The sequence below is a fragment of the Grus americana genome, chromosome 13, assembly GCF_028858705.1.
Source record: "Grus americana isolate bGruAme1 chromosome 13, bGruAme1.mat, whole genome shotgun sequence".
NCBI lineage: Eukaryota > Metazoa > Chordata > Aves > Gruiformes > Gruidae > Grus > Grus americana.
The window spans coordinates 9,928,607-9,946,465 of record NC_072864.1 but is presented as its reverse complement, the minus strand read 5'-3'; the positions used below and the strand labels follow the sequence as shown (position 1 = coordinate 9,946,465).

General features: G+C 36.7%; 1 long non-coding RNA gene across 1 annotated transcript in view; it reads left to right on the top strand.

The window, feature by feature from the left end:
• The first annotated feature begins 1,530 nt into the window (after nt 1-1,530).
• The window catches only part of LOC129212336 (uncharacterized), a 33,630-nt gene continuing 17,301 nt past the window's right edge, over nt 1,531-17,859 (top strand). The window contains exon 1 of the long non-coding RNA XR_008579143.1: nt 1,531-1,555. This is a non-coding gene — a long non-coding RNA (uncharacterized LOC129212336). The remainder of the gene's footprint in view (nt 1,556-17,859) is intronic.

Below are 17,859 nucleotides of genomic sequence, written 5' to 3'. Positions count from 1 at the left end.
ACCTTGATAATATGTTACCAAAATCCCAGAAGGTTTAGCCAGAGTTCCTTTCAGAGACAGTTGCAGCTGTTAAAATAATTAAATTTAATTTGCTTTGCCATGATAACAAATTTTTTTTTGTTTTCATGAAGGTTTTAGCTCAGAAGCCTTTATAGATTTCATCTACTATTATCTGAAATATAGAATTGTGACACTCAAAATAAGTTTAGAAAAGCTGTTCATGAATACAGCTGGGAAGGATTCACTGCACCAAAGCAATAGCTCCATTTTTCTCTCATTGCACTAAATCTTTTTCCTGAAATATGGCAAAAATTTATTAAACCATGGAAAGTGCTGGTTATTCATTTGCAACGATGACGTTTCTAGGGATTTTCATTGTCTTTCTTGTTTCTCAGTATGATAAAAAAATCATAGATTCTTGGCCTAAAAAAAAAAATTCCTTCATTTTCTGGTGTATATTTCCATGTAAGTGCAAAATGTTGGGATTCTTTTCTGCTATCCCTCTGTAAATGTGAGATTGTAGTCATGGATTCCCATATGAAACACAACTATGATGGCTTTTAAACTTGAGTAATTCAAGTTAAGGTAAAACTCAGATTTAATTGTAACTTTCTAGGGAAAGCATCTGGACATACTGTTTATTTGTCCTTTCTCCGAGGAAAAGATTCTCTTGTAAGTTTATCCTTTAAAATGCATTTTTACTCTGCAGTGCATCTTCTCATGTCTAGCTCACGGCCATTACTCTTGGACTTTTCACCTCGAACCACCTCAAACAGGTCCTCCCTATCCTTGTTTTGTTGTTATATTTACATTGCACTGATATATCTCCTCTGTGCAGTATCATTTTCCACTACCCACTTCTTCAAATGTGATGGCTTCAGATCCTTAGCTTGTGTAAATTAGATTAGCTCTCCTCCAGCTAGGAGTAAATCAATGGGACTGCCACTGATTTCCACCAGCTCAGGATCTATCCTGGTGCTTTTAATCATTTTTATAGCACCTCTGCAAGTAATCAATGGCACGTCTGTACTGTACTGAACTGTGGACTGAGTTTCAGCCTTAGGAGAAATTCTGGTCTTGGTTATGTTGATTGAATTTCGTTTAAAGTGGGAGTCCCACGTGTGTACCTAGGGGCACAACTTGGACTTTCCTCACCTGAATACAGAAGAGTAATCATCCTTCTAAATAGAAAGGTATATCTGTGTGCTTTCTAGATGTTGGCTCTCAGGAGCGTTGGTTACTATTCTCTTAGAATCCACTTAAGCCAAAGAAGAGAATTACTAAAAAGTAGATAAATAAAATGAAAGACAGATTCACAAAGGGAAGAAAGGTAAGAGTTAACTGGGTTTTAATTGCTGCCAGATTGCATCTAGTTTTCAAATGCTTTCTGGGGGAGGATACTTAGATTTCCCATCTCCAGCTGGGTTTGGGTTTCCAAATCTCTGTCAAACTAAGCCCGTTTCCTTGGTAACTATCTCACTCTCCCACCTATGCATAAGGACAATTACTTCTTTCTGCTGAGCGGTGATGGTGGAGCCAAAAGAGAAGGAATAAGGTGAGTCTACTGCACAAGAACCCTCCGCACAAATTCCAAGTGGTTGGGTCTCTGTGGGTTGTGTAAGGAGCACACGAGTTAGGTAAGGACAGGGAAAAGACACTGCATACAGCTTGCTTTCCTTTCTACTTGATATTTTTGCTCCATCTGGGTGCAATTTTGCATATTAACAGTTGCAGTGATAAATGAAAAATGTGTCTTGCATATGTGGATGCTCAGGAAATTTGGGGGTTTTTTGGCTTGAGACATTTTCCTTTCCTCTGTGATTGCACTTGACTAATCCCTATATCTATACCTAGCGTGCGTTGTTGGTTTGAGATTGAGTGGCCAAGTTCAAGATCATTGGAAAGTGTGACTATGAGACCAAAATTATAATTTAGAACTAATATTCTGTCATCGTTTTCTTCTTCATTGTGCTAAAAATAAGGATTCATTAAAGTTTTGAGAGTCATCCCTCGAGATTTTTGCATATTTTTTGTTTTAAATCTTAGACAAATTTGAGGCCATAGGAACCTGTCCATCTCAGTAGAAATTATGATTTTATTTCTTCTGTGCTGTGACAAATTTAGAATTTTGCTGTGAAGACCTTCTTTATCTCTACTGTTGAAGTTCTACTTTAATGGATATGTTTGTCATATATGGTGATATATATGATACATGCTGAGTCTCAATGAATGGCTTTTTAATCAGTCTGATGATTCAATCTCCATCTATAGCCTCCTTCCTTGGTTTACATTACATAAAGGAGCTGACACTTCAATTATAACTTTTATAAAATACTAATAGACTGTTCAAACATGAGGAAGGCTAAAAACCAATTCTCTCCTTCCTTGTTCCAAATATTCATCTTTCAACAAAATGGTCTGCTTATTTACTGAATTAATTTTCTATTACTTTTTGAATATAAGACCACCATAACTATTTGTGATACTGTTACAGATACTATATCAATTATTTCTTTTAATTGCCTCCTCACCCATTAGTCCATCTGTTTTCATATATCTTTCTTCAGTTCTCTTTAGTTGATGGACAATTTTCATACAGAGGTAAGATAGAAAGTGAGCTTCTACTCGTACGTCTTCCAACTGGATTCTCATTTCCTGTAGTTTTTAGACTGTTTCTAAGAGCTTGACTCAAGGCCGATGTACTGATGATGGAGTTGTCAGCATTTTCAGTGCTCTATGGGAGGCTCAGTTTCGTCTCTACTGTGGAGAAACACTGTCAGCTACACATAAACCTAATGAGACAATTGTTAACGAAGTTGGTCATTAGAGGTTGGATCTTCAAAGGTCAGCCTTAGAACTTGCACCTCCTTTTTTCTAAGGTGATCTAAGTGTTATATCTATAGACTGAGACAGCCTATAATCCAAAGAACCATACAGCGAGTAAACAGGAGACTAATGATACCTCTAGTGAGTGCATAATGTTTACTTTGACTTTTATAAAGAGGAAATTTGCAAGACTGGAGATAATCCCACTATACTTTATAATTTAAATGTCACTCAGAATGTATGCTGACATGCAACTGATTAACAGCAAACTTTGGTGGCAAATTAATTAGTATTTAATCCAGAGCCTCTATTAAGATGTGATGTGATAGAAATACCTTTTTTTTCAGTAGTCATTCAATTAAAATGCACAAATGATCTCGACCATCTTCTGAGTTTCGCATATTTTATTTAAAAGCCTAATAACCATGTCTCACTTATATGAAAGTTGGCACATACACAACAAACTCCCAAGATACAGCTTGGATTAATGTGAAGTGCTTATGATAAAAGAGCAATTGTACATTTTTTAAAGAAAAGCTAATGCCAATAAATATGGCTTAGATGAGTCTGTTGATTTTAGCATCTTTTGTATACTGTTTATATTCTTTACTCTTCCCTTATTTTGCTAACTGCACTGTGTGTAGTTTTGAGACAATCATTTATCTTTCAGCACCTCTTTGTTTCTTTTCTGAAATCAATGGCTTAAAAGAATGTGACTTTAAAATAAAGAGATTTCTGTGCTCCTAGATGGAATTCTGTGTAAATAATTTATCTTCTTGCAGTGGTTTTCTGTTCTTTCTTCAACATCCTTCCATCTACTTCTTTCTTATTGGAGCCCATAATGATATTCTCTTTTGCAGATAAGAGTTATTCTGCTGCAAGCTCTCTGTCAGAACAGTTGTGCCTTTATGGTGAGAATATTAATGCAGAGTTCTTGTGACAATGGCCACTATTCAACAAGAAAGAGTAAAAAAATTATTTGGGGGAGGAGGGAAGCCATAGGCTGTGGCCAATAGAACTGTATCTTATTAAAGTCTAGGTGTGCCTTTCTTTAAATTATTCAAAGATTTATTTGTGTGTCTTTTTTTTTTTTTTTATTTGGTGGAACCCCATGTTACTGTTATAATGTCTACAATCATCAGATGTGTATGTGTTTTCTCACCAGCTAGATTTGAAAAAAATGCACTCTTTCCAGTTTTTAACTAGCAGCATCCTTACAGACAAGGAAGATGTGGCTTTCAAAATCTCAGATTTTGTCAGGTTTTCCTGTTCAGGTCCTCACTGATATTTTTCAGAAACCTTTGCTCACATATCAGGAACAGTGTCCACAATGAACAATGAATAAAACATCCTACACATAACTGAATAAAAGAGAAGTAAGTTATGATGATAAGTGAATGCACATCAAACCAAGAAAGGTGCCACTCATTTGGGCTGTACCCAAATTACAAGTCTTTGTGAATTGTGCCTTGAAACTAAACCTGCAAAGCTGTATTTTAAGTGATGGACAACAGAGTGGTTAGTTGTAGTAAGCATGACTCTCTGGCACTGGGAATAGAAATTTCTGTACGGGAACTGAAAAATTGCTCAGGAAGATATTGGTTCATTTTGTGTCACATATAGACGGAGAGGCCTTTCATGTATCATTGCTTCCCAGAGCACCTGTTTAGACATGAGTAGACAGTATCAAAATGGAATGGGGGAACTTAAATCACAGAATTTTTGTTTTGTAGTCTCAGACATGCCTGTTGTGTTTGCTGGCATGTTTTATCATTACTTGCCATCATAATCACTGTAGCTATAATACCCTTCAGAGATCAGGAGCTGCCCTGAAATTGGATTTATTTATTCATTTTAACTTTTATAAACTGACTTATTTCTAACACCATGACATACATCTTTTATCTCTGTAAATCTAATAATGTGCTAAGGCTACACTCTTGGATGGTGTAAATCAAGGTGGGTTCACTTAGGACCAAGTCAGCACACAAGCTGAGAATCTGGTCTACAAATTTTCATAAAAGTACTAAGCAGTGGGCCATGGCCTTGATTTGCAATCATCTCTTAGTAATGGAAGAAGTTCCCATAGTTACCTTGTTCCAAATTCTGTATCTGTTTGTCATTTAAATAGCAATTGCTGTGTTGCTCTGCTTAATATTTTAGTTTCTCTCTTTGCAGTATTTCTCAGATACTGCAAACTTTCTTCTGAGCCTTTCTGGCTCACTTTCAGCAATGAAAGTCAGCCTACTGTTGCTAAATGTCAGCAATACAACTACCCACACTAGGACTCAACACCTCCCCTCCCTCTGTCTGTCTCCTTTTTCCACGTGGCAAATGGCAAGTTTTCAGGAAAAGCATAGCAGGTGCTGGCGCTCTTGTGTGTCTCAGTGAGCTTCCAGGATCTCCTAATATGGAGTGAAGGTGATATTTCCCTAGAATACCCTCTTCACCCAATTTCCAATATAAACTAAGCCACGGGATTGACATCATCTGACAAAACATTATTCCTGTCAGGCTTTTAACCTTACTGTTCGACATAACTAAGGCAAAACCTTGCCCTGGAGTCAGTGAGCATTTTCCATTAAAGTGCCTGAGCTCTCTGAGAGGTTTCATTCCCAAATGAGTTGTATGTTTTAGCATATGTATTTAATATGGAATAGTGCATCCTCATTCTTAGTGGGAAAGAATGTCCTTAACCTTTATCTTAAACTCTATCCCCATACCATTTTTTATGTCCTTCTGCTTTTCCTCCCTCTGCTTTCTGCTTGTGTGCAGTCTTTTGAATGGCTTCCAGCTAAAAGCAGAATTGTCAAATGTGAAGTGAACGTCTGCTTTGCCAGAACGAAGCACATCCAGGCTGCAGTTGAAGTGGAGGAAACAACCTCATTGTTGTGGCTTTGTGTTCGGCCGTGGCTGATTGTTAGGCTGTCACCTCTGCAAGAGGCAGCACCCGCCGCGGTGCTCGGAGGGGCATGGCAGGGCAGCGTCCTCGGGAGTCCCTGCACCCTTCTGCGGTGGCTCGGGGCCAGCTTTCCCCTCCTACAGAGGAGGAATGTCATTATTCAAAGGGCAAAATGGTGAAGCTCCCTGTTGTCACACTGCCCCACTTTGTAGCGTAGCTACAGGAGGGACGAACCTGAGACAGCTTTGACTGAAAATGCTTGGGATTCAGTACCATAGTAACTGCAGGGCCACTGAGAAAGGACTGGAAAGCCCGTTTGGGATTTGAACGAGACATGCGGCTAGACTGCTGATTTTCATGATGCTTTGTAATAGATTTCAACAGTATCTGAACTGTTAGTAAAAGCTAACATGGATAGAGCTGAGCCCTAGCTTTGACTGCAGTATTGTCATTCCATCTACAGCTTGATTTTTAAGCAGCAGCTGTTTTGCAACCTCTGGATGTGATTGAAATAAGAGCTTAACATCCTTAATGTGTCAGGTTACCCTGTTGCTTTCTGTAATGTAGTAGTCGGACGTGTAAGGTAACGAAGGATCTCATTATCAAACGTACTAGAAAAAATTAAAGTTGACCTGGACCTTCAGGTGATCAAAGATAGAACTATAAAGTAGTGCCATTTGGTTTGTCTTCGCTGCACTTACATGAATAATATTTTATGTTGATTATCCCAACAGCATAAATCTCTACTGCAGGAAATCTGCAGGAGTACTTGTTGGAAATCTCCTCCTAATTTGATAATTTTTCTTCTTATTGAGATTTATTGCAGTGAGCAGATATTCAGAATTTGTCTAGTCATGTAATCTAGAAATTTTCTGTCATGGGGAGTTCTCAAGATCATTATTTTAGAGGTCTTGTCCTTTGATAGAACAGTGCTGTTTGATTAAACACTTAATGGAGTGATTCCTTTCACAAAACAAAGAAATGCCTTGATCAGGTATTCAGACTTCAAATTTCATCCCTATTACCATGCATGTGTGTATAAGGCATGCCATTTCTTCAGGTAAGGTTATAGTATTCATCATAGCTTGAGTTTATAAAAGGATTTCCATTGAGCTGATCAGATACCTGTCTGACTTTGCTGACAGATTGAGTCAAGTATCTTTTCACTTGCAGATTGATTAGAGTGTAAGATTAATTTAGTGTCTTCCAAATCACTTTGCTATAAATTCTTTTATTTTGCCTTTTTTTTGCCCTGAAAAAAACTTGTTGTCTTTTTAATATGATGCATAATAGAACAGTTAACCTGTATTACCTCCTGACAATATTGCTATAAAGCATATATTAAAATATGATCAAGAGATATATAGAAAAAAATATACTTTATTGAAAGTAGTAAGGATTAGAGGAAAACCACTGTTCTGTAATCCTATTTGTGTTTTCACAGTTGTATTGTTATTTAAGGGAGCTGACCTTTTTTGGGTTTGGATAAGAAAGGGGAGCATCTGCCAAAGGGTGTATACAAGTGAGTTAAAGTTATTCAAATAGTATTACTAGTGTAAAATAGACACAAGAGTGCTACCATGCATTTTCTTTGAGGCTATATCTGATATATTTGAAATAATGAGTTTCTGTACGACCTGCTACAGACAGAATCATGGCACTAGATTTAGAAGGCTGGGTTTTTAACACAAGCAGGAGGCATCTTGTCTTGTGCGAGGTGTTAACACTGGGAATGGAAATAACTTTCAATAAAGATTGTACCTTCTAACTGGTGATGTGTTGAACACCAATATTTGTAATAAGTAAATGACTGTATTTTTCCACTGGCTTGAATACCTGAAATATTTGAGATAAAGTTCATTCATTTCAGGAGCTTCAATTACCTGAACTGATACAAGATTCTTTATACCTATTTTTCCTGTAGCATTGGTAAATGTTATCTTCATTATTCATAGTGAATGAGATTTTCTGGGTTTGAGTAGTTTGTTCCAGTATCTGAAATTATTGTTTATGCAAGACAAGGAATAAGGACATTTTGTTTGGAATTTTTTATAGTTTTTGCATGTTATAATTCTCTAATCTGCTTCTATTGTTTCAGGTCTTTAATTGTTTGTGCTAACACTTATATCCTGTACAACCTCTATGAGGAACGTAGCTATTTTAAGAATATACATAAAAGCTGGCAATTACATTGTCTTATCAAGTTTTTGCAGCCTATTAAGTTGTTCAGTAGTACTGGAAATGATTAGACTCCATACTGTAAGAATGAGTCTAAAACAGGAACCTGGGCTTTTAAAGCTGCGATATTTTGGAACATTCTACCTGTTGAACAGGTTTAAAAAACACTGGCAAGGATAAATACATTCAGGGTGGAATTCAAAATGTGCACAGGTTTTAATAAAAGCAACTGTGCATTAAATACTCCTAGTTGTGGAAGGTGAATGGCAGACTGGCTAGACCTCCCGTTTAGTTTGGGAGTAATGCTCCTCTGCCTTGTTGCAGAAGAGACGAGTTACCATCTTCAAGATGAGTCAACACACTGTGGCCTCCAGCCACAGTAAGGAAGAATGCAGTCCTTGGCTGACAGGCAGCAAGTGTGGTCCTGATTTTGTTCTTGGACAATGGACCAGCAAGATCCTGCGCCAGGAAAGGGAACAGCTGCACTTCTGTCTTGGGGCAGACACAGAGACTTAACTTTAGCAGTCTAGTTTCTCCTTCATTCCTCATCTTTTAGCTGATCTAGAATGGACTTAGTCCAACTGTTTGCCACTGAAGGATTTTGTGGGGCCATGCTAACCTGTAAGGAGTAAATGGAAAATTAGAGAAATTAAAATACTTTTAGAAACCTATCATACTTAAAAAAGAAGTTCTTTTAATCAAAAAATCCCAAGCCGAGCCCTGGAGGGTTTACCATGTAAAGAAATGATTTGGCTTGCAGAAGAGAGCCTGACATCAAAATAAGCAGACCTGTACAAGCCCTGAAAATATGAAGCAAAGAGAACTATTATGCATATTATTAGAACAAAAGGTGCTGCATTATCCGTAGTCTTGGCAGTAGTGGGAGAAAGGACAGCTAGTAGGACTGTAGGGACAGATGCGGAACTATCAGCTGGGCTTTCAGACTTACCAGTGCCTGAACGGCTTGGAGCTTTTCATCTGCACAGCATCTGAGTTTATTATACCTCCTTTTTGTTATTTTTCTCTCTCTTTTTAAAAATTAGATGCGTCATTTCTGCCAGATGAATTCTGCTGAACAATGCTGGGATTCTGTACAAACAGGAAAACATTTCTTCAGGGAGGTAGAACTGTAAGCGTGCAGGATGCTAAGCAGCTCAGGTTAATATGCTGATCCTGACCCACTTAAGTCTTTTGCCTGCAGAGAAAAAACTTTACATTTTGTAATCTTCTGATGGCAAAATAAACTACTCAAGAACTTAGAGACATATGTTGGACAGCTGCTGCGAGTCAGCCCAGCATGAGGGTGGAGCAGTCTGTGTATACTCTCTGAGTAGCTATTATGTAGCTGGAGTTCAAAAACTATAAAAAGTTGGATATTGGTTTTAGCTGGAAATTTTCTTTGCCTAAATTAGTCTTCCCAGATGCTACAGAATAATTCGGTGAAGATAAATAATGTACAGAAAGAGACATGCTTCTAAAAGAACTTTGCAGTAAATTACTTTCAAATGTGTTTGTATAAATATATATATATATATGAACTTAACCAAACATTTGTAGGCTCTTTCACAGTTAAGTATTTTTGAGTTTTCTTGGACAAACCTTCATTATGATTAATTATTGTCAAAGCCTCGATATGGAGAGATAAATAGATATACAGTTGTATATTTGTACAACATCTGATTTTGCATAGTTTATAAGTACTTATTTCTGAACATCCCTGTTTGAACTTACAAAAACTCGGTCTCGCTCTTCCTTTTTAAATAGTCACCAGCTGTGTTATTTTCTTTCATTCATTCAGCTAATTTTTTCCATATTTAAATAGTTTGAGAGCTATGTTAAGGCTTCATTCTGTTCAAAACTCAAATTAAAATTCTGATTTCTGCAGTGCCTGGCATTTCTGACTAGCACTTTAGTGACTAGCTCTGATCTTTTTACTAAAGAGTTTACATGACAGTTGCAATTTTAGAGGGAAAATAAAAATAAGCGAACAGCCCTTTCCCACTGACATGGCTGTTTACAACACAGTGTGGTTGTCTTCCTCATTTTCATGACGTAATCATGCACTTTTCCTTTGTGGGACATTGAATTTTACTTAGAATATATTTTAAAGAGAAATAGTTCTCAGGGATTTTCACTACACTGGGTACTATGTTTTTACAGATGGAATATGATGACTCTAAACAACTGTTTTTCCTATCCAAGCTGGTTGAGAAAATGCAAGTAGACATATCTGTTTTAAATTCTCTTCCTCAAATTTCACTTACTGGTTGCCATCTAGGAACCAGAAAGACATATGAGGCTTGTAAAGTGTGGGAAAGCAGCCGCCTTTGACAGGCAAAAGGTCCGGTCCAGGTAATTTTCTTTGACTCCAATAAGATTTGACTAAGACGCACAGAGGCTGGTATGCAACATGGAAAAATCTGTCTTTGTTCTGAATGTAGTTTAAACTACTGACCCAAGACATTACTACAACGTATTCTGGAGCAGTCCTGAAGATTTCATGACCAATGTTGTTACTCCTGTCTTTCCCAGATGTCTGTTAAATCAGGATAGATTCTTTACTCAGTTTAGAGAAAAGGAAGTGCTAACACAGAGCGCAGGAAGAGAAGATTTATTTAAAACACTTGTCCCTCTTTGGAAGACAAAGCAGTAGATTTAAGTTAAAACTGCCAGTATGGATCATGCTGAAGATAAGCAACATTGAAACCAGCACTGTCAGCCTTTTGCAGACTTGTCCTTGGGCTTGTCTGAAGAGGTGGGAGAGCAGACAAATGGTTCTCATATCCTTGCCCTGCTTCAGTTTTTCAATTCTATAGATTTCTCCATGAATGGAACTTCCAGATAACTTCTATCTCAGATTATTTGTCAGAAGGTTATGGTGGCTTTTGTGGAACGCATCTCTGGAGGGGGTTACTTATAATGCTGATACCGCTTTCATCTGTTCAGACCCTTTGCCAACCTTCAGCTCTGTGAGCCAAGGTTCATGCCAAATTGAAGGGTGCTCCTTGCATCTTGCTGGAGGGAGCAGGTGACCGGGACTGAGGCAGGATGCCTGGCCTAAGCTGGGTAAGTCGCATGTACTTCTGTTTGCGCATACAGGATCTGTAAACATCTACTTATCTAAAATGATTTGAAGGAGACAAGTAGTCTTACGCAGAAGCAAAGGTAGGTCTATGTTATCAAGTCAAGATTTAATCCTTCAAATTAGATTTTGATGTGGGAGAAAGCCATGGAAGAAATCAACACGGCTAAAATGACAGCATGAATCTTTAATGCTTAACCATCTCATTTCCAGTTACATACTTACTAGCTACCTGTCTCTGCTAACCTCCACTTTTCCTAGCTCCTTCCTACTTTTTACCCTGTAGTACCTCCAGGTTTTTTCCATCTGCCATTTGCTCAGCTCTTGCCCTTCCCCAGTCTATCCCCTGTCATTCAGTTATTTTTGCCTTCAGCATTCCCTTTTTCTTTCCTGCAGAAACCCACTGGGAATAGGTATTCATGGCAGCTTGGCCACAGTGATTTGGGAAGGCCTTTTTATAGATGAAATACAAGTCCATCAACAGCCCTGCAAAACCTTTTTCTAGTTACTCTAATGAAGCGTGGCTCATGACCAATTTATATGTAAGCTATGCTACCAGATGCAGTACAGATCCCACAGGATGATGGTTTATCATTGGCCATTGCTATGGTTCCTCATGTTGCCTTGAAAGAATAAATTATGCTGTCAGTTACTAACTGCTTGTCACACTGTGAGAAAGATGCTACCCCACACACAGTTTAGGTTCCTTACCTTCTTTTAAACCGGGAGGATTGAGACAGAACTGGCTGCCTGCTTTCTGTCTAGGTGTTGGCCATGACTGTTATCCTCAATCTGTATAATGTGTGAAGGCAGTCTGATATATGTTAAAAAATAATAGAAGCTTAAATTTCAGTACATAAAATCCTTCTGAGATGATCTCCTAAGAAAAAGGAGGGAGTAAAGACAAATCAAGAGAACAATGTTTAGCAATATGATGGCAAAACTGTCTTATAAGCAAGCTGAGAAACTTGTTTCCCATTCTCAATTCTTATGCCTTTTAGTATTGAAATTGTCCAAAGGAAAGACATATATACCATAGCCAATTGATTCTATTATATGAAGTGATGCTGTCAGCCAAGTTGATCTGATTGATCACAGGTCTTACAATACAAGCAATGACATTTGTTTTAACTAATGGAAGGCAGAAACAAGAGTGTATCACATCTGTGCATTTTATGATTTCATTTAAAGTTTTTATATGTCACTGCTCTTTTTATGATGTGCTTTTACTAGTAAGAGAGGGATTAGAAGAGAGGAGAAACTGTTTTGCCTCTGCCTGTTGCTATCATCAGGCTTGATTGGCCCCTGAATCACACGGAGTAGACAATTCTTAGTACAGTATGCTTTTTAACACCTCAACGTTTTATTCCAAATTCTTCCTAACTGGATTATTATTTTTTGATGAGAAGTGTTATCCACAATAAGCAGTCTAGTGACTTGTCCTGGATCACAGTGATTGCTAGCAACACAAGCCTAGCTCTAACACATCAAAGCTAATATGAGACTTGGCCTAGCAATAGTAGGAAACAAGTTCTAAGTATTAAAAGTACCAAGATCTTGCTTACCCAGGAGACAGCATAACAGCTTGCTTTGTTCATAACACAAAAGGAAATTCTCTAGATCTTAAATTGGATATTCATTTAGATTGTAGGGAGGCAGTTAAATTAGGCAGGCTGAAAAAAAACTAATAAAATGCATCTAGTTGTTTGCATTTTTTTCTGGAAACACTTCCTGAATTATTTTGAACACTTCCTGAATTATTTTATATTTGAACTTCTGTCCCAATATAAGATGAAACATTTGTATGTGGGATTTTTCCCCCCACTATAGAAAAGAATATCCATTTTCCAGGCACCTCTGATAAAAAAACCTATAATTTAATCTGCAGTTCTGATAGCACCAAAAGGAAAGATTGGAACAAATACAATCATACTATCTCCATTTCCTTCCTGTGATCCATCAGTTCATTATGTCAAGGTCAAAGCTAAACATTTTAAACTCTTTATTTTACAAAATGGAAAATGTCAGAAAATGCCAGGATTAGGAACAGTGTTGACAGAATCAATGCTACAAAGCATCATTTATGAGAGCAGCAGAACATATAAATGCTGTGAAGTTCTTAGCTTTTAAGAGAGGAATGTGTTCCTCCCCAACAGAGCAATATGCAATTATATTAATACCCTTACTAGGCAAGGTTTTATGGTGGCTTAGTTTGCTACCAATATAAAAATCCCTCTGATTTAAATTTGTTTTGACTCCTCCAGTACATTCCTCCTTTCCTGTGTTAGTAGTATAGAGATCAATTTAAGCAACCTTCTGCCCTTTGAACTTACTTTCTCAGAACTCAAGATAGTCTAAAAGGTCTTTCCCCAGACTGCAGCGGTACTATAAATGATAGCCACCCTTTGCCCATGTGTCCTTTTGTCTTGGAGTGCTGCTGCAATGAAAAGAAAAAAGTTATATATTCTGTGGATGATGTTTTGCCTTGCTTTATTGCGTGCTTTCAGCTCCTTAATTGAATTAACAAATTTTTCTATGTATTTTTTTGAAAAGCAATGAACTGAGTTCAGTACAAGTCTACAGCAAACAAAAAAGCAAATAGTAAAGTGACTGTTCCTTTCACTCCATTAAGAACTTAAGCACATACTTAATTTTATTTGGAATTACAGTGACACCTTACCAAATTTTTAAATATCTTTCTCAATCAGTTAAATAAGTTAATAAATTGGAAACAAAGATGACAGAGGCAGCCCAGAATTTTAAACAGCAGACCTCATCCCTTGCCAGTCCCTTTACCACAAAACCTGCAAAACAAACACATAGTAAAGCAGATGTCTGAATTCTGAACAAAATATTTTTAAACATAACTGTCTGGCTGAAAACTAGGAAGGTGGCATTGATCCCAGGAGAATTTTTTGGTACCATTTTTTTCCCCGTTAAAATTTCATCCTGATTTAATCATAATTGATTTGCTGAAACTCTACTATTCATTCAACTTCCTCACAGCCATAATGTATGACTTTATCTCCCAATAGTTAATGAGTTAAGCATTTCTCAGGCTCTGTTCTTCCAAGCTGAGGCTTTTGTTTAGACAAAGTACCTTCAGAAATACTTGTTAAATTTTTTTTAGGCAAGTAACACTCTTGTGACAGTTCAGTTAAAAACACTGTTGTCAAAAGCCTCTCTCATGGACTTAGATATTGATCTAATTCAAATTTCCACTTAGTGATTACAGGGGTCAAATTGGAATCTTATTTTATGTTCTGAAAAACATGAAGTCGTAACTTCACATCTTTGCGTTGGATGCCCGTACTGCTTCACACACATACTGGCTAACCTAGCCCGTATATTTCTCAAATCTGGTGTTGCATTGTGGGATAGCTGTGGGAAGCTCAAGTAGTTATAGACTCAAAATGTAATTTAAGATATTATGCCAGGAATGGCACTAGTCGTGTGGGCTTTGTGAGAAGTACCCTATGGGAGCTGTGCACTGCCTCCCCAGCTTGGGAATTACCCTTTAGTCTGAATGGAATTTGGTCCATGGTCATTAATACAATACAGGGAAATAAGGATAAAAGGAGAGACTGCTTTCGCTGACATGAAAGCACCTCCGTCCATATTTCCTTTTTTATGTGAGCTGCTGCTGCTGCTGCTGCTGCTGCCAAGCTCATAACTTCAAAGTCCTTTCTGTCCTTGTAAGCCATAATTCTGTGTCTTGGTCTCCATTTCTCGTCTTCCTAGCTGCTCCTTCGCTACTGTTGTTTGTTTTGTTCTTATATCTGCCTATATCTTTTTGTTTTGCCCCAAGCAGATTTTTATTCTGAATGAGTTTGTAATCTCTCTTTGTAGCTTTATGACTGTCCTGGTTTTTATGGATTTATTAAGATTTTTTTTTTTTTTTTAAGGACTGACTGGCTTCACAAGATACCTAGTTTATGCCCTAAAAGATTCTTCTGCACATATGAAAGATTTTGCAATTCCATGTTAGTATTTTAATTGTTCAGCTTGTTATTTTATTTCATTTCCTTACATTCCCACTTCAATTTACTTCTATCTCTTTAAGAATTTGTTCAGAAGGGGGGTTTGTACAAGATATCACAGCTTTAATCCATGGACTCCTGCTTAGGTATTTTCTTATTTCTACTGAAGACGCTAATCTTCCTTTACAATAAAACAACTTAATAAGCTGCAGAAAATTGATAAGGCAATTTAATTGCCAGTGCTTATGTATTTTCTTAGTATAGCTAAAATCCCACCAAAGGTGGTATACAAGTGGTACCAGAAGCTCTCAACTAAAGAACTAAAATAATGGGAGCAGATTAGCAAATACAGTGTAAAAAAAAATGACAAGACATCTTTACAAAGTTTCTTTTATTTATTCAACTTTTATAAATATCACAGAGAATGATAACTTGGTTTATAAATTGAAGGAATAAAGTGAATGTGCCAACATGAAAAAATATAAACAATTATATTGTCAGTCATTGTTTGAATTATTCATTTGAAATATCTTTTAAGAGTTTTTCATTGCATCTGTAAGGCAAAGAAATATATTTATAAGAGTAAAATGTAGTAAATAATTATTGAGGTATGCATCAAAGAACTCTTTTGATTATTTTAGAATAAATATTCCAAACTGCCACTTCTGATTTTATTGTCAAGTGCTGGAATATTTGATGTTTTCTATAAGGTTTCAAACCTGAGGCAAACAAATTTATAAAAAAGACCAACTTTTATCTTTCAAAGGAAGTATATAGCTATTGTGACTGACTCGGGAAAATACAAACATAATTAACACATTGACAAATAACAAGGTAATCAAAAATGTATTTTAATTAATCGGAAAGAATTCCAAAATTTGAAAAATTTGTGTTTATAACTCCACATCCTCTGCTACTTGCCAGATAGGACTTTTTTTCAGCCCACACTGATTTATATACAACTTTATATTACCAGATATTTAGGCTATTTATGAAAAACTGTTTGCTACAAATACACAAATCATATTCTTTCTCCTTAAAAGCACATACTCATTCACCAAAGTAATTCTCAAGGTCTGTATGGGGGGAAAAAAAATGCAGTTTCTGTTGAGGGCCATGGAAAGTTAGCTTTCACTAGTCAAACTCAGATAAAAATTTACTAAGGCTAGGTCTATAATCAGCCAATCAAATTAAATATCAACAAAAGTACTTTTTTAATAATAAAAAAAACCTTACTAAGGAAGCACTTGGAAATAAAAATAGTAAACCAGAGAAATTTATAATGAAATATACAGAGTACATAGTGGAAAAATCAAATATATAAATCATTGTAATATTAAAAGCTCCATAGTTTTTAAAAACTTTAATACTCATCCAATGATGACACTTTAAGAGAAACGTGCAAGAGAAAAATCCAGTCCATTCTAAATTTTCAGAAATATGAAAAGTTTCCAAAACAAATTGGGGGGTGAATTTGAGGCATTTTTGGAGAAAGGAGTGAGACAAGTATTAAACATTCAATGGGAAGTACAGGTAAGTAAAAATAATAGGCATTTCAAGTTGTCTCTCAGTGCACAATTAAGTCTTATAATGAAATATTCAGAGCACATTCAATAGCTGTAACTCAGATCAGACACAGTCCCAGGTCTCTCGATCCCTTTGCTGTTAACAATTAACAGGGTCAGGATCAAGAGACCCAATTAATAAAGAATAACGCTCAAAAAGAAGAAAGATTTTTGCCATTGACTTCAGTGGGATGAACATTTACTAAATAGTTCAATATATACTAATACAGGCAATATAAAATATTTGAAAACCATCATAGAAATATTGTGTAAGTACTAAAATGGATGAAATAGAAAATGATCATCACTGATTCCCAGGTTCTGACTTGTATCTTTCATCCTTTCAGTTCAAAGTCATGATTATTTGCACATTTGTTATTAAAAGAGAACTCAGTATTCTTTTTTAAATGTAGTGAAGCTGGTGAATTGAATTTTTTCACTTTCAATTATACAGGTTTGGATATAAAAATGCTTCAAAGTATGCTGTTAATCTGTTACAGTCAAAATAATGGGTAATTGGAATGGAATGTCTTTTTTATCTGGCTGCATCTAGCTATCAAACAAATCTTTCTATTAATTGTTAAATCATAGTGACTTCAAAAGACATTTCTCAAGTCAGTGCTGGAACTCTGATAACCTAATCTCCATTGGGCACTGTGACTGCATTGAACGGCCTTGTCATTAGTCTTGTCAGCTCCGTACCTACTTTTATTCCCATAAGTTAATGAAAGACTTTATATTTTTTGAGAAAGTAACCTTTTCAAAAGTAGTTTTACAGGTAAGGTGTTAGAAGACATGGTGGTTTTGTAATAATAATAATAATAATGATTTTTCTCTATTAGTTCCCTAGTTTTAGGAGTTGTTTCCTGGTAATGCTCAAGTAGTGTAAAAAGGAGTGGAAGTGTGATGCAACTTGATTTCTAAACTTTCTCCCTTTTGTGCCAGACAGATTAAGGCAATATCCTGAATAATTTGGTCCAGCGAAACACTGTCTCAGCAAAGAGGGAGTTTGGTTAGGGACACTGATCGACCAGAGCCTGGCCTGTCATGTTAAATGCTGATGGTGATTGCACACACAAAGGAGCGTGCAGACACATGTGGAAACCTATCACGTCTCATCCAAAATTGTAACTGTCTATTTTAGCCTAAGTGACACACTCCGCCATCACATATTACACTTCTGAGAGCCTCTGAGAAAGATGTGGGGTGTCGTTGGTGCACACTGCATCTCTGGGTAAACCGGCTTCCTGTGGCTGTGCCGTCGGTTGGGAGGCCAAGGTAGGATTTTACTCTTTCTGAAACAAGGCAGCTGGAGGAAGAGCGAGC